General features: G+C 39.1%; 1 long non-coding RNA gene and 2 pseudogenes across 2 annotated transcripts; 2 read left to right on the top strand and 1 right to left on the bottom strand.

Annotated features, from left to right (window-relative positions):
• The first annotated feature begins 5,397 nt into the window (after positions 1-5,397).
• On the top strand, positions 5,398-12,352 carry LOC111331208 (uncharacterized). Its single transcript, XR_002694900.2, has 3 exons — positions 5,398-6,878; positions 7,790-8,389; positions 9,930-12,352. It is a non-coding gene; the product is annotated as an uncharacterized LOC111331208 (long non-coding RNA).
• Positions 12,353-16,494: 4,142 nt separating this feature from the next.
• Positions 16,495-17,997, top strand: LOC148741779 (uncharacterized; annotated as a pseudogene). Its single transcript, XR_015995777.1, has 2 exons — positions 16,495-17,332; positions 17,424-17,997. The product of XR_015995777.1 is annotated as an uncharacterized LOC148741779 (transcript).
• A 542-nt stretch (positions 17,998-18,539) lies between these two features.
• LOC148741778 (uncharacterized) lies at positions 18,540-20,226 on the bottom strand (annotated as a pseudogene).
• Between the last annotated feature and the right edge of the window lie 2,096 nt (positions 20,227-22,322).

Here is a 22,322-nt window from a genome sequence, read left to right as displayed (position 1 = left end):
TTCTAAATCTCCCCACCAAATTCTAAATCTCCACTCCGAATTCTAAATCTCCACACTGAATTCTAAATCTCCACACCAAATTCTAAATCTCCATGCCGAATTCTAAATCTCCACGCCGAATTCTAAATCTCTGCGCCGAATTCTAAATCTCCACACCAAATTCTAAATCTCCACACCGAATTCTAAATCTCCACACCGAATTCTAAATCTCCACACCAAATTCTAAATCTCCACACCGAATTCTAAATCTCAACGCCGAATTCAAATTGTTCACACCGAATTCCAAAGATCTGGGAGACTGGACCGAGTATTGTTTCATCAAATTGGCATTGCTTTGGCCCGGGGCGTTTAGTAGCCCATCTGCCGTTAGAATGTCTTTTGACATTTTCTGTAGGTGGTCAGGTACGACCGCGGTTTCTATCCTAATCTTGTGGATCTCGTCAGTTGCCGATTAACTAAATAGACTGGTAGAGATTCATTCTCGGTATCAGTCACACATGAGTTGTTTCACAACCATTTCGTACTTGCTTTGTTTCTATTGACTCTTACTTTTGGCCAATTGTGTGTACGTATCCATGATCCTTTCCATTGGGGCATAAGTTGTGTTTTTTGTATAGGCTAAGATACAATATTTTGAGCGGATACTGCAATGTTTTTGCAGGGAGAGAGTTTCCTGCATTGGTTTAGAGTTGTTCTTCAATGATTACTCTGTTTTTGGGGTAATATATTGCTTAGTTTTAAGTGAAATTGATGTTTTTGCAGTTTATTGCTCAATGTTATTCATTCATGTAGATTCCATGGTACTTTTGCCAAAAACACAAAATAACTTCATACTCGTACCCCTCATTAAAGTAATACTTTATCGGTAGCTTTTCGAGATCAAGCTCGATACCACAGTTGGAACAAAATTGGTTAATAGATATCGTTGCGCCACAGTCATCACATTTTAACACTACTGTTCTAGTCACCATTTTCTTTTCCCCATAATTCAATTCGATGAAACAATACTTGTTCCAGTCTCCCAGATCTTTGGAATTCGGTGTGAGCAACTTGAATTCGGCGTTGAGATATAGAATTCGGTGTGGAGATTTTGAATTCGGTGTGGAGATTTAGAATTCAGTGTGGAGATTTAGAATTCAGTGTGGAGATTTAGAATTCGGTGTGGAGATTTAGAATTTGGTGTGGAGATTTAGAATTCGGTGTGGAGATTTAGAATTCGGTGTGGAGATTTAGAATTCGGTATGGAGATTTAGAATTCGGTGTGCACCTGTAGGCCACTGCACTAATTTACCAGTCTCAACCAATCAAATGCTGGCAAAACTATTATAACTTGTAATTTGGTCAGTCATGGTTTTAAATGCACTTTCTTTAAGTTCTCAGTAGGTCCTTTTGTATAATTATTCCTTTGTACTGGACTTGGGCTTTTGGATTATTTTAGTTGCTTAGGGTTTTGTTTATTAAGGGGGACATGGAGGGTTCTGAATACTGCAACACTGCAAACAAAAGAGAACAAAATACTGCATCACTGCAAGAAATATCTTCAATACATGGACATTGTGATTAAATAAAAAAAATTCTCGGGATTTACCTGGTCTGGTTTCACTCATCTTTACCACATGCTGGTCTTTAGCTGGCTGATAGTGCGACTGATTGATAGACCCACTGACTAGAGGAGAAGCTGTCCATTTCTCACTCAATAGACTCAGTTTTTGACTTACTAATTGACTGACAGACGTCTGTGCCAATCAATTCAAAGCTTTAACATTCCCTCCCCTACCTGGGAGAACCCACTGTCATCTTTGTCAGGTGGATAGGAATTTGAACTTTGCATGGCTGGGCTGGGGAATTTGAACCAAAAATGGTAGTTATTTCTTGCAGAATACAAGTGTTGTCTTTAAATATGGAGGTGTTTAAAGGTAATTAGTTCACTTTTATGAGTGATTGTCTCAGAAGAAAACATCCCTTAGGTGATGGCTTTGAAGCTTGGTCAAGGTGTAGAAAGTGATGCTCACTGATATTTCTTTTTCTGAGAGGCATTTGAACATGCAAATTTAAACCAACCAATCTTGAAAACTCCAAATGCCTGGAGGGTTTCCTGGGGGGATGCTGAAGCTTTAAATTGATTGACACATGTAGCAACTCGCGTATTAACTTGTGGCTTTAATGACCAACTTGCTGAATGATACACACTCTAACATACTGGCTACAGACTTCCTGACCAGTAAATGTACTGAATGACTGATTCTCTAACATTGATAGACTTGCCAATATGTTCCCTGTCTCACTGACAGGTGAACTGACTACTTGACCAACCAAAAAAAAAATAGCTCACAAACTAATTGAATAACCCATGCAATGAATCATAGATGACTTGCTGACTGATTAAGTCTTTGGCTAACTAAATTAGTAACTAACTAATTGATTGCTTCATTGACTGAATTGCAGTCTCTAAATTTAGTGACAGTATAACTTGCTGATGAAATGACTTATTAATCACTACAGATGGCTGAGTGGCTGATGACTTCCCTATCAATATCTAATCATATAACTTTTCCACTTAACAAATGGTAAACACCACAGCGTACACTATTGAGTTATGGATGCACGCGGGAGGTTGCTAAGCATGAAAGAAGCGTAAGAGTTGCTTGAGGCGATAGCCGAGAGCGACTCTAGCTTCTTGAGTGCTTAGCAAACCTCCCAATTGGTTATGTTATAATGATTAACTTACTTTTCAACTGGATCTTTTGACTGTCCACATACAGACTAAAAATTGCCCATCTGCATTGTACCACCCAACAACAGACCAGCTGTCAAACTTTTTCTTTGCGCTGTGAACACGCGCAAAGAAAAACGCAGACACCGGAATCGCACCATCGTATAAACACTTACTATGCATCCATCGACAAGGTGCTGTCCGAGCTTGAGTTCAGGTTTAGTGGAAATGACCAGGAAATACTCTGTAATTTGGGAAATATCTATCAGATTGAAACACCAGATAAAGAAAGCTTCTCCCGAGTTGCTAAATTTTACAAAATCGACGGGAAGATTCTGGAAGCCGAGCAGAAAATTTACGCGAGTTTTTGTCGTGTACGTGGATTAGGCTACATGTCTGTTTCAGAAATATTGCATACATTGCACGAGAATGGTCTATTTGATATGTTCCCAGAGTTTTCTAGTGTGGTACATATCCTTGCAGTGATACCTGCTACATCATGTTCTGCAGAACGATCCTTCAGTGGGTTGCGCAGATTGAACACTTACTTCTGCAGCACCATGGGGCAACAACGTGTTAGTAACATCGCACTTATTAACACTGAAAGGGACTATGCCAACTCTGTAGTCGAGAAAGACATGGATCGTATCATTGACACATTTGGCCATCGAAATGGCAGAGACAGCCATTTCTTTTAACATGTTTTATATGTACGCCTATGTTAGTGTATGATATGACGTCTGTTTCGTAAAAGTTTGGGCAACTTGCGAGAATTTTTTGGGCAAATGGTTCCCCGTCCCCCCTGGCAAAAAATTGCCCGTACGCCTATGACGCCAGCGCGCAAACAATGGAGACCCTTTCAAAGTCAGGTGTCAATATCTAGCGAATAGAGGGAACAACATATTTTTAGAATGAAAACCACTTTTATTTCAAACTCGTGGAGAAAGCTACGGTGGCCCGTAGGGGACATGACACATTTTTTTATCGCGCGACAAATGATAGATTATCGCGCGATAAATGGAAATTATCGCGCGATAAATGAAAAATTATCGCGCGATAAATGGAGGTTATCGCGCGATAAATGGAAATTATCGCGCGATAATATTTATTATTGCGCGATAATTTTATTATCGCGCGATAATTTATCATTTATCACGTGATAAATGGAAACTTGTCAGGTCACGTAATCGGCTGTCATGCATGTTGTTTCGGTGGACGACAATGACTGCCACAGTTGAGGAGCTATGTTTTGAGGTCGATAGTTCGTTTTATTCATGTAAAAAGATCATTTAGCAGTACGTTGCAATACTACGATACATATCTCTTTGAATCAGTATAGTAAACCTTGATTTTGCGAAGTCCGAGCCCGTGGAAATTTTGTATTATTTATTTATATTTTGTGATAACTTTTTGATGATTGCATGATTTACACTGTCACGGTTGTGTTACACTAAAACCTTGGAATAAACTTTCACCAGTTTGCTCATCTTTCAGTCTATACTACATGCCCTCTAAATTTCATTGTCATTGCTCAAATATTCTATCAAATATTATATCAATCAATTCTCTGCATTCCTCCAAACAAAAAACACATTATGATCGTGACTGTACGCCAGCAGGATCCAATTCTTTAATTGTGACTCGTACGGTCTCCTTCTGGACAACAAGACTGTAGTCAATTCTTAATCGTTGGTGCATTAGGCGATAACCAATACTGTTCCTGCATGGACAAATGCAACGGATTACCGGACAAAAGTTGACCTAGATGACATTGATGTGATTGATGGTGAATGCTGCGACTGAACAAGCCCCACAAATTGTTTGGAGGAATGCAGAGAACTGATTGATATAATTATGTAAGAGCAACAGTTGCAAGTGCCTTCAACTGCTCTAGAAGCCCGTAACCTTTTCGTGGATCTCGTTTATCTCATCGACAACAATTGGTTCAGTTCTTGTATGATGTTCTTTTTGAAGGGGAATGAATCACACCCGAAAACCTAGCCTCATGTGTCCCTAATGCCACCCTCTCTTTGTGTGCGAGGCCTTTCTGGAAAAAGAGGACCGACAGTTCTGGTGACATATGTGTCAAAGTTACTGTGTTTACATTTCTGTGCGAAATAGAGGATACTTTAAAAGCCTATGAGCATTGTGTAACTACTTGTGTGCACGAAGTAATTTGACCTTATTTGGCCCGAGCTTTTTTTTAATCTTTTCAGACCGCGGAGTGAAGAGAATTCCGCCCCCTTCACCTCCGTAACTTCCAGAATATTTGAGCAAAGACAATGAAATTTAGAGGGCATGTAGTATAGACTGAAAGATGAGAAAACTGATGAAAGTTTATTTCAAGGTTTTAGTGTAACACAACCGTGACAGTGTAAGTCATGCAATCATCAAAAGTTATCACAAAATATAAATAAATAATACAAAATTTCCACGGGCTCGGACTTCGCAAAATCAAGGTTTACTATACTGATTCAAAGAGGTATGTGTCGTAGTATTGCAACGTACTGCTAAATGATCTTTTTACATGAATAAAACGAACTATCGACCTCAAAACATAGCTCCTCAACTGTGGCAGTCATTGTCGTCCACGGAAACAACATTCATGACAGCCGATTACGTGAACTGACAAGTTTGCATTTATCACGTGATAAATGATAAATTATCGCGCGATAATAATAAATATTATTGCGCGATAATAAATATTATCGCGCGATAATAATAAAAATTATCGCGCGATAATTTCCATTTATCGCGCGATAAAAAAAATGTGTCATGTCCCCTATGGCCCACCGTAGAAAGCAGTACGTCACATTTTACAATCTTCAGCAAAAAAACTGAAAGTACAAAATACGGAGTTATTTAAGACAGAGATTTGCCTGCTACCACTCAACTTGGCAAAATGTGGCGCCGACAATGAACAACTGAATGGTCAAATCCTCAAGCGAAATGAAAATTTCAAGCGTTCCGGTATCAAAGCAAGATCTACAGAAAACCGGTAAGTGCTTAACAGTTATAAAAAAGTGTGTTCAAAATATAATGATTAAGACTGGAATTTCTCAGTAAACTCTGACGAAAAACAGTTCAAAAAAGGTTAAAAGTCACAATTTTAACTGTTTTTCTTTCACTGGAGGGAGTCGCTCATTGGTGTCGTGCTGGACTGAAAGTTTATGGAAATATTTACTGGAGAATTATTAAAAGTTACTCCAGTAAACATCCCGCCAATTGCTCCTGCCATCAGGTAACTAGAACGACTGGCATTGCTGTCAAGGTCACTAGTAGCTGCTGTGTTGCTTGGCGTGGCTGAGCTATTGAGAACAATCTCCTGTAAAGCATGACTTGAATAGCCGTTGGTAGTTGTCGTGCTTGGGTTGAAACCGGCCAACTTATTCGATATTCGCCGCTGTTTTTCCAGAGGATTATGGCTGTAGCTGGATATGGATTCCGGATTGGCGTGGCCAGTGAGCTCTTATAACCTCAGCGGGTCGAAATCATCACGGAGCGCTTGGATGACTGTTTGCGACCACTCGAATTTGTGAATTTGCCGTCTAGGGAGGCGATGGACACAATACTCTACATATGTTTTGCCAATGCATTTCTACCAGTTGGAACCATCTTGTACCAGACATTGGATTTGGGCTCTCAATTGGACTCAGGTAGAAATTTCCAGGAACGTTATCACCCTTCGGACGGTGACCAACGTACTCGATAAATGCTCTGTGCGGATCTCGCTCTCCACCATCCGTCCTCCAAATTTAGTTGTTTTAGTTTCTCGCCCGTTTTGTCGCAGTCGGTTAGTCTCCCTGGCGGTTCTTGGTTTGTCGCTCTTTGTATTCGATGTACTGTTCTGGCACGATGAAATCACTTAGTTGACAATCATGTTGTTCTTAGGTGTGTAACATTGTTTCACCAGACCAGATGGAGAAGAGAGCGGGGATTTTGAAGGCCGATTGCACCTGACGACCACATCTTTTCAATGTCTTGTTTCAACTGGTTGAGCGGCATTTGGTTTGTTGCCAAGACCCTTTTCCTTGAAATCTTTTTTCTTCATGGATAGCATCGTTGAAACTTCCTCGAACTCAATGAACGAAGATTTTTCGAGGCCGAAGTTATCTGTTGCCGGTGGACATAGACGCTCCAGAAAGTACCTTCGTAAACCATTGCGGTAAGTTTGTAATGTTCCTGGTTCATATTCTTTGCTTTTTTTTTCTTTTGTCGTCTGCCTTATTTCTAGAAAGAAGTGCTTGAGGAGCTGCGGTGCATCTTCCTTCGAAATTGCTTCGAGATTAATTTGTTTTCCGTGTTTCTTCTTGAACCAAGACTGCAAGCGGCGTACGGATGTACTTGTACTTCTTTTAGTGTTTTTTGAAACCATGTTGTCTCTAGTAGAGGCCAGTTCGTCCTCTTTACAGGCTACAATGGTTGGATTTCCGGAAAAGATGCTTGACCTTTTTCGGCATTAATACCTGTTTGGTTTTCTTTCGTAACGCTTGTTTGGTTTTCCTCGGCAAGAACTGTCGTTTGGCTTTCTTCCCTCGTCTCTGGCATTTTGATTTTTTTTCTATGCGTTTTTTCGTACTTTTGAGCGTGAGTGGTTTCCTCCAATTTTATAAAAACTTGAATTTGAATTCAAAATTTGGAAGACATTCGTTTTCTAAAATTTGTTCATATTTGTTCATATTTTCGTAGCACTAGTTACATTTACGTTTTTACGTTCGTAACAATAATTTTTTATCGCGATTCACGTCAGCGATATCGCTTTCTGCATTAGTGCGATTCCACGCTAAATACCCTCTCTTCCTGTTGACGTATTGACCAATCAGAGCGCGTGTTTACCTTAAGCTATGCGATTCACTTGTATATCCTTATTTAGCGTACGGCTGCGTATTGTGGGGTAATAATTTCGAAGCTCTATTGTCTTAGTTGGTAAAACTACAACGCAAAGCTGTAAGAATCATGTAGACTTTGGCCTGATTAAGCTTCCTGACATAATTATATCAAGTACATATCAGTTGTTTTACGACCATATTGTTAGACAAACAGTCTTCTAATTTTGCACTGTCTTTTGTTTCTAAGATGCCTGATGATGCCACTAGAAGTACATGTTTGCAGCACCTGGACTCTAGCCCCTTCAGAATAAATATAAGGAGATTCTTTCCAATATTTATAGTTATAGGTTGCTTCTATTGGAATTATAATCCTGAATCTATACACCGAATCATAACGGCGGAAGCCTTAGAGAAGCCTCGGTACGAGAACATTAAAACGAGGCGGATAAGGATTTCAACAGGTTTCCTTCCCTCAAGACTCGCTCCAGGAATATCATTTTCCCGTGAGTACCACTGGAATAGTCGGTCGGCATTAGATAACATAGGGTGAAGTAGATCCGAATGATTAGCATTTTCCGATCATCGTAGTGACGTCATCTCCCGACCGCATGGTAAACTTCGGAAATTAACATAGCGACGTAATCATGAAACCAGTATGTTGCGGGCGATTGTAGGCTTTAAGCTCAGACCAGGCCACGCATCGTTTTGGTTTACGTTTGTAGACTAATCAGCAGTTCGCGGGACAAGCAGATAGATGTTTCCGGAGGAACTCACGAGCCGACCTATTCTCGAGCTACCTCACCCGATGTTATTTGGACCTTTTGCACAGGACACTACATAACATAGGGTGAGGATTATTGTTATTATTTTGAGAATTCTAAGTTATGTAGTTTAGTGTCTATCATATACACTCTGTCTTTGGCCTTCTTTGTTTAAGGGATGGAACTTTATGCAATATTAGTGTTATTTTTCTATGCCAAAACTTCCGTCAATTTTACAAGCTTACATTTATCTTAATAATATTAATTACTTGAAGAACATTTTTTGAAAAATTGGTTAAGAGCAACAAATTCAGAGCAAGTTATGTACTAATCAAATCATTGCCTCTTCACCTTGATTGTATGCCCTCTGGGCAACCCTGAATCTGACTGCATGATTGTTATGTCTCTGGGGTATGGATTTTGTATTGATAATTGTGTGAATGTAAATATTACAGTAATGCAATTAATGATTTACACTACAAGTGATATTTTAAATATTCTCTCAAAATTGCAGAGCTTTTAAGCGAGTGCAATTTGAAAGAATTTTCACAATATTGCAAGTAGTGTACTGAATCCTTAATCGTTATAGCTTTCTGTTACGATTACTCATTTATTATATGACTGAGAAAATTACAAACATGCTTGCATTTATTTGTAATGCAATTCAAATTAAGAATTAATGATCATTTTGCCTGCTATCAGTCAATCATAAAGAAGTAATTTTCTCAGTCATATAATAAGAACTGAAACCTTCTGGTGTGCGATATTTTTAAAATCAACTTACCCCACACATGAGACCTTATGGACAAAATGGTGTGAAGAAGCTAGGTGACAAGTACGTCATGTGTGCCATTTGTTGTTGTGATTGTACTGGCAAAATGTCTTAGTGTGGAAAAAGTGAAAGAAAGAAAACACAAAAATGTCTGCATGCAGACTAGAACAAACCTTATTCCAAATAAACAGCTCAAGAGAAAATTCTTGTTACAACATAATAACGTTCTTCCATAAGAATATGATCCTGTTTCATCATTGAATAAACACATAGAAATTCTTACTTGTAAAGCACATCAATTGCAGAATATGTCATGCATGTACATTATATATGACACTGCATACTGTTTTGTAAATAACATGGTGCGATTGGCTCATCAAAACTTTAAAGTCATCTCAACATTTACAATATACTCTGGCCTAGCTTACTGATTGGTGAGTGATATGTCAGATTTTCCCAGCCAAAATAAATTTTTTTCACAAGTCAGATAATTCATTTGTTGTTTAGGTTTTGGCAAAAAATTGTTAGCAAATATACTGTTGCATGCTTCATTGGAGCTCACAAATACTGTAATTGAAACTCTCAAAACTGGTGGCATTGGAAAAGTTCAATTAGATAAATTTTAGATATCTACCTTTCATCATCCACACTTCGATCAGGTTTCGCATTTGCGAAAGCAAATGACAACTAAGCCTAGTTTGATTTTTATCAGAATACTGTTTGAATTGCACCACAAATGATCTAACTACCTGGTACTCAACATTTGTGCACACCACAAGGAAAAACAGAGGTAAAGCGTAGCGGGTAGTTTTGTATGTGGCATCCAGTAGACAAATGTTGCCATATCTTTTCAGGAGTCTGCACTGCCAGGCACTTTGATGGACAAACAGAAAGGTGCTGGGATCCTGTTCTGTAGTGTGGTCTTCTCCATCTGTTGTGGCTGAAGAGACATCTCCACATGGCTGGAAGCAGATGAAGTCCTCCAGGCTAGATGCTTTCCACTGGATAACTTTTTCTGCCACATTCTCTTGATCAATTTTTGAGAATCTGTGCTTTATGGTAGCTCGTTACATGTGGCTCCTTATATCACTCAGCTTTGGATAAAACCTATGGTTTGAGGGAGATGGTTGGATTTCATCCTTTGCTAATATTTCGTTTTTTATGTAGACAGTCAGGTGTCTCCGCATTTCATGGGTGTCTTTCACTCCCTCATTGACAAGCTTTTCAATTTGTCTGATGATCCTGTCATCCACAGGCTGAGGTAGGCTGCTTCCCTGGAATGAAATGACAATAATATGTGTTAAGATATTAATTTCTCTCAAGGCATGTTATACTAAAGTTAAAACAGAGAGAAGTGTTATAGCTCCAACAAGACACCTTATACACCTTTGCCATAATGGCGGCGGCCGAGTGAAGACTAAAACTAGTGCATGGGGACGAGGCCACCCGGGCATGGATTTGTGCACTTGTGAGCGCTTGTCAAAAAGTTTCTGGCACAATTTATTAATCGATCCAGAAAGCTTTATTTCTCAAAGAATCGACTACTAATATAGCTAAGGCTCAAGTTAATATGTACAATGCCATGCCACTGCTGTGTTCCTTCATGGACTACAAGGGGATATCGCGACGTAAACGGTTAATAAATATCCTACTCCAAGTTTCCCAAAGAAAAACTCGCGAGAAAGCAATGGCTTCAGGCAATCCGTCGAGAGGAAGGAAAAAGCTTCAAAGTCTTGGACTCAACCATGGTCTGCTCGCACCATTTTAAAATGGAAGACTTGAAGAAAAGTATTGCGGGCAAAATATGCCTTCAAACCAATGCTGTACCTTCGGTATTTCAGTGGCGTACTTCGCTGCGCAAAAAAAGCCTCCACCTCAAAGATTCACTAGTAAAACAACTACTCATCAATCATTCAGGGCTTTATTCATGGTGTGCACACTCGGAAAGCAGCGTAAATGATAAATCGAATGAACAGATAGAGAGTCAGCTTACAACTGTAGAATCTAATGAAAAGAATGTCGATAATTAGGCTAAGACAAAAGATGTCGAAACTCAGACCGATTTGGTCGAGTCGAAGGATAAATGCATTCAGAGTGATCTGAGTGTTGTCGCGCTTGTGAAACAGTATGAAATGAGAATAGAAGAGCTCTAAAGAGAAATAGAAAGCATTCAAAGAAGAATCAATGTTTAAAAAGTAGACTTTTTCTATTGAAAGATTTCGCGCCGACAATTCTGCTGTGTCCTGTTACACTTCGTTTCCTAACAACGCTATTTTAATGGAAATCTACAATTATCTAGACCCCAGAGCATGTTATATGATTGTTTTACTCCGCTCTGGTAAACAGAGGCATCTTCTGAAGTGAGTAGTTCCACATACTAGATTCAGAGAATTTGACGGGAACATGTCGTTTAGCGGCGGAGTGTGAACTTGTGTTGTTTGCCGAGCGCAGTTGTTTTCGTTCAGTATAAAGATTATTGGGATCAGGATCAATGATGTTTTTAACCTTTCCGCTCTTGATGTATTAAAGTATAAGAAATTAGGTCAATTTAAGTGTAAGTAATCACAATTGACAATTTTCTCAAGCAATCAAAACACCTCGAAGTACGCATCTTGTGCTCGAAACTAGCCTTGTCACAAGCTTGCTTTTGTCTTTAAACCTTTCGCTGGGTCACCTCTGCCCTTCAACCATAGTCTCAAGTCCTCAGTCTTGAATTGTGAGAGATTTCTATCTCCTAAGGAAGCTCCAGGAATGTCATTTTCGGTTAAAAAGCTCGAGGAATTGTGAGAGTTTGTATAGTCGCGTCGCCATGTGTTGCCCGGGTGGCCTCGCTTTCGTGAAATTATTCATAACCAGTCTCAGACCTCCATCGGATTTTCCGCCATTATGGCAAAGGTGTATTAAATACCGGAAAGAAAGCGTAATTTTTTTTTTCTGATTAACCAAACATTGATTGATACTGGCAGTTGCAGGTGGACTTCATACCCTCTCCTTCTATTATCATACTTCTCCCACAAGATGATGTGCATGGTCAGTCTCAGTAGGAAACTCTATGTAAATTCTCTGCTCAGACCTCACATTTCCTTTTGCCACATCATCTCTCAATCGTTTTGATGCTTTCAATCTTTCATGTTTTGTATCTTTTTCAATCTGCAGTGAGTTTTCAATTTTAATATTAAAGTGCGCCTAAACCCAAAAATTTTTTTTCGCTTAACGAAATAAGCTTATTTTTTGGACTATTTCTGTGCAAAAATTTTTTAATTTGCTTAAATCTTAAATTTTCTATGCCTAGTCAAAATAAGGAAAATCGGCCGCCATCTTGCCCCACGACCGAGTTTAAAGAGGAATGGCTCTAGCGGATAATGTGACGTCAAATCGAGAACACGAAAGTCTGCATTTCACACATTTTCGCTTGTTTAGGAAGGTTGTAGTCGATTTTGTCCGAAAATATGCCGACTAAGTGTGTTATAGGAGGATGTAGCAACGTGCGAAATTTGCAAGAGGGTATCACACTTCATACATTCCTCATACAATACACCTGGTCGGCATATTTCGGACAATATCGACTACAACCTTCCCAAACAAGTGAAAATGTGTGAAAAGCAGACTTTCGTGTTCTCGATTTGACGTCACATTACCCGCTAGAGCCATTCCTCTTTAAACTCGGCCGTGGGGCAAGATGGCGGTCGATTTTCCGTATTTTGACTGGGCACAGACAATTGAAGATTTGAACAAATAAAAAAATGTTTGCACAGAAATACTCCAAAAAATACGCTTATTTCGTTAAGCGAAAAAAATTTTTTGGGTTTAGGTGCACTTTAAATACTGAGAAAGAACGTTTTTGGTGTATTTTAATATGTCTCATCCTGGCTGCGCTTCAAATTTAAATGCAATTTACTGTCGAAAGAGATTATTAGTTTTATTCTGAATGCACTTACAAAGAGAGATGAAATGCAGCTGGTTATAAAACCAACTGAGGAATCACAGCAAAAATAATGATGAAGATTGTGTATGTTCAAATAGCAGAAGCTATTCTATTGAGTGTATGATGAAATTCTTAAATGAAGATGGAAGTTTATGATTCTGTAGGAAAGAATTACGTTCCTGGTTGAGTGTAGTTGTTTTAGTGAATGATTAACTTCAATAGTATACACCATGATTTCCAAAGTCCTTGTCAGCCTTGTAACTGGAAACTTTTACGGTGTTCGTCGTTTCATATTTTGAAATCATCTTTTTGGCATGATCCAAAGACTGAACGTAGCCAAATGTTTCGGAAATTTCCACGGAAAAAGAAGATTCTTTCGCTTCTTCCATTGTAGACATAGATACCACATTCAATTCTCCCGCCAGATTTTCCCGCTTGAACAGGCAGCTCAGAGGAAGAGGGGAGTTAAAGTTTAACTGGCGAAACCATCAAGACTGAGGGGCGAGGGGATGGAAAGGTTACTCTTCTTTAGTTATAGCCTTTGTTGTATGTATAGCTGGCTTTTCGTATGGCGTAAAACGGTAAACCTCAAAGATACTTGCAACACTCGCAATTCTATTTTATATTGGTTCTGATGTTAGCTTTCGATGGGATAGTAAGGATAGTAGTTGATTTTAAAGTACACATATAGCCCAAGCACATAATCATGAATAAATGTGACTTCGCTCAAAGTTGCTTCCTTTCAATATGTTACTTTTAAGGACTTCGTTACTAACACCCTCTTTCAACGCAAAAAAAAAAAAGTATGGCTTGGGTTTATCGTATTGCTTCAGACATCATTATGATTAATCCTCACCCTATGTTATGTACTTATACATTGTCCTGTTGTACTGAAAAGTAACATCGGGTGTGGTAGCATAGAGTCCTTCATTTAAGTAAGTAGGTCCGGAAACATTCTTCTGCTTGTCCAGCGAGTTGCTTATTAGTCTGCAACTCCGTACACTAAAAAGATGCGTGGCCTAGTCTAAGCTTACAGCCTGCAATCGTGCGCGACACGAACTACTAGTTTCACACTTACGCCGCCATTTTAATTTCCGAAGTTTACAGTGCGGTCGGAAGATGACGTCACAACCATGATCGGAAAATGCTAATCATTCGGGTCTACTTCACCCTATGTTATCTAATGTCGACCGGAATAGTAAGCGTGTCCATACGAGGCGTCGCCATGTTGAAATTATTTCCCATCCTTATCCGCCTCGTTTTCATGTTCTCGTACCGAGGCTTCCCCGAGCCGTCCGCCATTATGAGTTCGGTGCATACAGGAGAAGCCAATTAAAAACTTTCTAAAAGAGCATTTTTCTTACATTACCTTTCTCAGTACTGATTAATGTCTTCCTCTGATCATGCTTTATTTACATATTTGTTGTGGGTGTGATTCCTATTCCCTCTCTTATATTCGTATCGCTTCTTTTAACTATATGAAAAATGTAATTTAACGTATAGGACATCTATTAGCTTGCTATATTATGCCCTTCCCCCTCTTCTTATCTTTCTTGTAATTATTCATTAGATTCTAATTTGTTGAAATGGAGGAAATAAAAAAAATACAAATACAAAATTATTGCTTTCACTGAAACATAACTCAGCAGTTAGAGACCTTATCTGTACCCGTGGGACTGGATGATATGGAAAGAAAAGCAATGTTTCAAAAGGTTACAAGAGACATAGGAGGTTTTTCTGGCGCAGTATCTATTCAGTGGTACATAGGTCAGCTTTTGTTTGTACACCACACTAGCAAGACAATTGAACAGGTAGGTTGTACTACTTTGAAGAGACGGTCTCCACAAATGATATATGGTGACAATTAGATTGGTCTCGGCAAAGCCCATTTCTTTGTTATCCCAGGATTTACACTTACGAACTTAAATAAATGATTAAGGTAACGAAGCTGGCTTGAAGCTAGATTAAACATTAAAGATATGCAATAATATGAACTTATTGATCGGGTGGGAGGGTCGGACGGCAAAATTATTGGATCGAGGTCATAACATTACGACCGAGAACGGCGAGGTACTCGAGTCAGGACCAAGAGCCTCATAATTATGAACCGGCGCGACCTAACTAATTCAACTTGTAATTCTTGCTTGACCAAGTCCGTACGCATTTTATCTTATGACCAACACTATTTATCTTCCTTAATTTTTCAATGACTTTTGGGAAATCACGGGGTCGCACGCAGGGCCGTAAGATTTTGACGGCCCCGTTTCCGCTAATGCTCACGGCCCTCTTAGGGTTTCTTTAAAAAAAATCTCCTTCCAACAAAAGCGCACGGGTCATGTGATAACGCTGGCTTTCAAATCTTACCTGTCTCTAACGCGGTTGAATTACGGCTACGTCAGTTATTAAACATTAAACACGGCTTTACACCTATAACGTCATGTGATATGCTCTCGTGGTGAGCATACTTGAACATCATATTTCATATAAGGAATTCAAAGACATCACGTAGCGTGATACAATTGGGCAAGAAAAGAGGATTAATATTGAGAAAGAGAGAACACAACACGACAATAAAGGATCAAATTCCTCGAAAGAAGGCAATTGTTTCGATTCTACATCTCAGGGGAGGGGGAGAGGAAGGTGGGAGCAAACTTTTAATCGAAGTTCTTATTTACATTCGAAGTCGCGTTTTTCTCTTGGTTTCTTAGCCACAGTCTAGTGATCGTCCCCATCAGCACTAAGTTGCTTCAGCAGGGCCGTTCGTCTGCTTTCCAATTCACTTTCGCTGTCACTCGAAGTAGTATTCCACGCAGTCTGGAAGAGAAAACAGCAAACCAGCCATTAGTCCACCAGCCTCTAAGATCTTGCTTGGCACGCTGAGGATGGAGAGAGGGCGATAGTTTCCTCTATCCGTTTCGTCGTCTTTTTTGTGTACTGTCGTTAGTTTTGCTGTTTTCCACTCCAGGGGGACAACGCGTCTTAAAACTTGACATAAATAGGTATGCCAACGGGGGTGCATCCCTATTTATGTCAAGATTTAAGACAGGTGTTGTCCCCCCTGGAGTGGAAAACAGCAAAACTAACTACAGTACATAAAAAAAGACAACGAAACGGATAGAGGAAACTATCGCCCTCTCTCCATCCTCAGCGTGCCAAGCAAGATCTTAGAGTCATGTGTTAATGACGCGATTGTCGACCATGTCTTAAACTATCGCCTGGTAACAGAAAATCAATGGCCATATCGCAAGGGCTACTCCACTGAGCTTCTGCTCGTCCATTTAACAGAAACCTGGAGACATTCAATAGACACTCGTTTTGTGGTGGGCGTGGCATTCATTTATTTCAAGAAAGCCTTCGATTATGTAGATCACGGCATCGTACTGAACAAGCTTCGATGTCAATTTGGAATATGCGGACCCTTATTGAACTGGTTGACGAGCTACTTTACATCCAGGTTACAGTATACCGTCTTAAACGGACAAAGATCCAGCTTCCGCTCAATGCCTTCTAGGGTTCCCCAAGGGAGCGTCTTGGGGCCGACTCTAGGGACTTTAAGCAACGAGAGCGGGGACGGCGACGGGGACTCCTAAACCCGCATAAGACTGGGGAGAGAACGCCGTCGTGGCGGGAATTTCTAAACAGTTAAGCAGCCATTACAAAACGCCGCTCATTATGTCTTTGAAAGAAGTTCGAAATCAACTTTTGATTAGCCACAGTGATGGTTTGATAAACGATGGGGAACTTCTACTCCTGTACGATTTAAACAGGTACGATAATGTCGATCTTCCGTATAATTCTTATCCTGGTTTTGACTTCGATGATTTAGAAGACGACGAGTGCCGTTCAGAGTTTCGTTTCTACAAGAACGACTTACCACTTCTAGCCGAAGTATTGGGGATTCCTGAGGTAGTGGAATGCTATCAAAGAAGTATCTGTAGTGGATTGGAGGCTCTTTGCATTTTTCTAAAGAGACATAGCTATCCTTGTCGATATTCAGACATGATAGCTCGCTTTGGGAAGCCTCTTCCAGTGTTGTGCATGATAAACAACTACATGATCGACTACATTTAGCAGGCACACAGTCACAGAATTTTGCAGTGGAATGATAGCATCCTCAACCCTCATTCGCTGGAAAAATACAGTAACGCCAGAACAGCTAAGGGATCCCCTTGGATAACTGTTTTGGCTTTATTGATGGGACAGTTAGACCAATAAGCAAGCCTGGCCAAAATCAGCGCATTGTCTACAATGGTCACAAAAGAGTTCACGGTGTAAAATTCCAATCCGTGGCATTACCAAATGGAATTATTGGAAATATGTATGGACCAATCGGTAAGGGAAATGGAATATAAAATTACCCTTCAGAAAAAGACCCGAAAATGTTTAATCAAAATGTTTTTAATTTGTCTTCTTTTTTTCATAGAGGGGAGACGACACGACGCTGCCATGCTGGCAGACTCCAATCTTCTTCAAGATATTCAACGCTATGCTTTTTTACCTGGGCCAGCGGGTCGTCCACTTTGTGTTTATGGAGACCCCGCCAACCCATTGAGGGTGCACCTCCAGACCCCTTTTAGAAACATGATACTCACCCCACAGATGGTAAATTTTAATAAGGCTATGAGCTCAGTGAGAGTCTGTGTAGAGTGGCTCTTTGGAGACATAGTTGAGTACTTCAAGTTTGTAGATTTCAAAAAGAACCTCAAGATTGGACTTTCTTCAATAGGAAAGATGTACATTGTTTGTGCCTTATTAAGAAATGCATTAACATGCTTATATGGCAACACAACCTCCGAGTTTTTTGAGCTGAATCCACCCACCTTGGAAGAATACTTTGCTTAATTTTAGGGAGGGAGGATAAGGATTTGCCAGACATTAAAGAATATTAATAATATTTAATATATTTAATACATTCTGCTGTGTAGGTTGATGGGATGGGAGGGGGAAGTATAATATCCTTTCTCATGTTTGACCCCTGGGGTACTTTAAAGTAAAGTTACAGAGAGCCGCATGTAGGTACTAATGAAGTCATATTACCTCTAAAATAACTACATATTTTCCAAGTACTTTTGTTTGAATTTTAAAATGACTTCCCATCCCCCCTCTCCAAAAAAAGGCTAAACTCTTCTTGTTGTCACAAAAAAAGAACAAATATGCAACCAACACAAATATCAAAATCGAATATTTCAAACTTAATAAAAGGTTTGCTCCTCCCTATGCCTTTAATATTTCCATGTACCCCTTCTGCTTAGGTAGGGGGACTTGTGACCCTGTACGTTTCATAAGCCACGCCCAATATCCAGATACAAAATTATTTTAAGTAATCCTCATCTATGAGTCATTACCAGGTCAAGAATAAAACTAATTGGCCATTTCAGATTTTGCAATAAATGTGCCATCTACAGATGCCATGAATCAGTTTGTATTTTTCTTAAGGGAGAAGAATCACCATAGAGATCACTGGTGTAATTATATACCAGCACTAACAACCACAAAAGACTGGCACACCAGGGCATATTGCCATGGTCCTTCCAAATGCTTACTTTTTGAATATGAACTCTGTAATTATCTCAACCCAATAAAGAACAAAAATTTTATCCTTGGTTCAATATTGTGTATCGTAACATGAAAATGAGTTTAAAACAAAGAAAAAGACATTGAAACAAGGATGAAATTGAACTACAACAAATACATAGTATATCAACTTAAACTAAACTTAACATGTTTTTATTCTGTCTACTGCTTCTTGGCAAGCTCTTGCAGCACAGCCACTAGTGCCTGGTTCTGTTGTTATTGTTGCTGCATTATAGTCATTTGCATCTGGCTTAGCTGTTGAAGCTGCTGATGTTGCTGCTGCTGGAGGTTAGCAAACATTGTTTGCTGCTGCTCCTGTTGATGGATCAGTTGCTGTGTCATTTCCTCTTGCCGCTTTGCTTGGGCACACTATTCCTTTTTTTTAAGTTCTAGCTCTTCTTGCCTGATTTTGAATTCTTTTTCTGACTTCTCCCTCAGATATACCATGGTCTCTGCTCCAGATCTCCTCGTTCTTTTCTCCTTTTTCTTGGGCTCTTCACTAACCTCATCACCAACCACTCTTTTTCTTGTTTCTCCAACTTTCTCCAAAGCCTTGGCTCTAATATCCTCCGCTTGCGTTTTCTCTTTTCTCTGCACTGGCTTTTTTTTTCCACTGATATCATTTGCTGATCTCTCTCTGCAGCCTCAGCTTTCTCACATATTTCTTCGATTGCTGCATCAAACTCTGAAGGCTCATCAACTGCTATTCCACTGGCCTTGCTTTCTTCTGCAACCTTTCTTTTGTGTTTCTTTATTAGAACCAGGTTTACACGGTCTCTAACAGACCTCAAAGAAACTGAGAAACGGGGCTCAGACACTGCACTCAGGTTTGAGGCAATTTCTTCCCACAGTCTCGCTCTCTCCCTACTTCCCTTCGGCTGGCTATACGGATCAACAGTTAGCACTTCTCTAACTAAAAGTAAATCGTGATCTTTCGTCCAGTACATTGGAGTAGTCGACCTTAAAACATAAACAAAGTAGATTGAACTGCCAGTATAAAACAGCTGACTTAAGAAAAAATAATAGCCTGCAGAATACAGGGAAACTTTTCATGGTTTAATAACAAGTTCGGCTGGTTTAATTCACACAAAAAAAGGCCACGAAACCTATATAATAAAATTGTATAACCTTTTTTAAATTGTCCCTTTCTATAAAAATACAGACTAGTAAATTAAATGCTATCATCTGCGGATGATAAAGCGACTGAAGCCTCGAAACGTCAAGATATTTTTCCTTATTTTAAAAGTGCATTGGATTATTATTGTCACCTTCACAATCTCGAACATATTTACAAGCGATACACAGTCAAAAGATTTAAAGTTTTTGTTGCAGTAAATGCAGATTGTGGAGTTAAACGAACCACTGGATTCGCCTTCAAAAAAGGCTCTGCCGTTGTGACGTTGAACGCAAAAATACGTTATAAAACCTAACATACATTATCATAATCCTACAAAGTAAATTGGAAGAATATATTCTCGTAAGATGTTTGTTGTGCTGGAAGATAAAAAAACCAAAACGGCTACAGAAGTTGTAGTGCTCTCTGCACTTTTAAATCTGGCAAGAATATCTTCTTAGTCAAACTGTTTGACTTTTGAGTGATTCTCAGCGGATAATTTTCGATTGATATCAGTGTGAGCCAAGCTTATTTACATTACAATTTCTTAGATTTGTAATTGTAATTCTTATTGCTTGTAAATTCTTTTTAACTGGTTACCGATTAATACTAGTCGATCTATATCTTGATCGACTGACCGGTCTCTTAACAGGATAAATAAAGTTATTAGGTCACGTCTCCTGCAGGGTTGGGGTAGGAGACGTTAATTTCCCACACACGAGATTATTGTGAGATGGATGTCCTCCCCTGGGGTGGGATGGGTGGGAGGGTGGACCAGCTCGAATGGTTCGTATGTTCCCTTCTAGTCCTTTCCCACTGCAAATTAATGCAGTGAAAATGGAATAAATTTAAATTAAATTAAATAGAACACGCTTCTCTCAAATAACCCAAAAAGAAAAGCAGAATATAAAAAATATGCTAAAAACTGACCCACTTAACCACTTAAAGACCGAGGTTTTTCATTGTAAGCCGTTCAACCTGTACGGGAATACTTTGAAAGCTACATGGAAACTAATCGGTACTTTAATTAAACGGAAAACGAAGGGACAAACGTCACTTTCAAGAATTATAGTGAATAAAAAGACTTACACTAATAAATTAGACATTGCAGAACAATTCAAGAAGTATTATATTAGTGTGGGCCCAAGCCTGGCGAACACTATTGATCATTATGATGAGGAGCCTACCAAATACATTAATAAGTCACCAGTCTCAAGTCTTATCATGTCCCCTGTCGAGGCAAAACAAATTTGTAGGCTTTTCCAAAATCTGAATGAAAACAAAACTTCACTAGATATTCCAAATAAATTAACATTGCCTCTGAGCCATTATCAATACCCTTTACATATATCTAACCAATCTATCGCAAACGGTATAGTACCAATTTATAAGTCGGGTGAGGTCACTTATACTAGAAACTACAGACCTATTGCCACACCCTCGTCCTTTAGCAATTTTGTTGGAGCGATTACATGTAATATATAACCAGCTCTACCTGTTTTTAAGAAAAAAAAATTATATTATATATAAATATCAATTTGGCTTTAGGAAAGGCTATTCTACCGAACAAGCTATTTTAGAAATTACCGATAACTTGAACTCAGCTATAGATGACAAACAAATTACTTGTGGCCTACTCCTCGATTTCTCAAAGGCACTTGATACAGTTAACCATAATATTCTGCTCTCTAAATTATATATTTATGGAATCCATGGAACCCCATTTAAACACGAAGGCGAGCTATAAAAGGAGCCTTAGGTCCCACTGGACCATTTATCAATCAACCGTCGTGTGATGTAGAACTCTTAGAGTTAAGTCAGCTTGAGCTACAGCTACTCCAAAGCAGTGAACAGCGGGCACATTCCTCAAAATTGTTTTATGTCTTCATCACAATACAAGAATTTTTGAGATTTGTATTTCCTTTCTCCAATGGAAACTGTCTTTATTTGTGGCGGTAAATTTGAGATCGAAGTAGGTGGTTCGCACGTTACCTCATGCCACCATGCTGGTGAAAGTAAACAATAGATATCTCATTAGCTCCTTTTGTTCGTCTACAAGCATTTAAATTTGACCCGCACACGTCAACGGTGAGTGACAAATGAGCCTAGGTCTTCCCAGGGAAGACTTCCTTCTCTAGCGCGCCTTCGTGTTTAAATGGTTTAAAAGCTACTTATGAAATCGCACTCAATTTGTAAAGATTGATGAAATCGAATCCAGTATGGAAACTATTACATGTGGAGTTCCCTAGGGTTCAACGCTTGGGCCATTGTTATTCTTGCTTTATATTAATGACTTACCAAACTCCTCTGAGAAGCTTTCTTTTAGAATATTTGCAGATGATACTAATATTTTCTTTACCGGTAGTATTCCAAACGAGGTTGAACTTACAATGAATGAAGAGATAAGTTAGTTTTAAAATACTGTGTTATTTAATAAGTTATCTGTAAATTTTAAGAAAACTAATTGTATGCTTATAACATCATCAACGAAAAAAATACATTTAAATATCCACAATATTGATTGCAAAAGCTATATTGAATATCTAGGTATATACCTTGATGAGCATCTACAGTGGGAATCCGAAATTCAACATGTGAGTGATAAATTAGCAAAGAATGTAGGTATAATTAATA

The sequence above is a fragment of the Stylophora pistillata genome, chromosome 1 (genome assembly GCF_964205215.1).
Source record: "Stylophora pistillata chromosome 1, jaStyPist1.2, whole genome shotgun sequence".
NCBI lineage: Eukaryota > Metazoa > Cnidaria > Anthozoa > Scleractinia > Pocilloporidae > Stylophora > Stylophora pistillata.
This window is presented reverse-complemented; position numbering and strand designations above follow the sequence as displayed.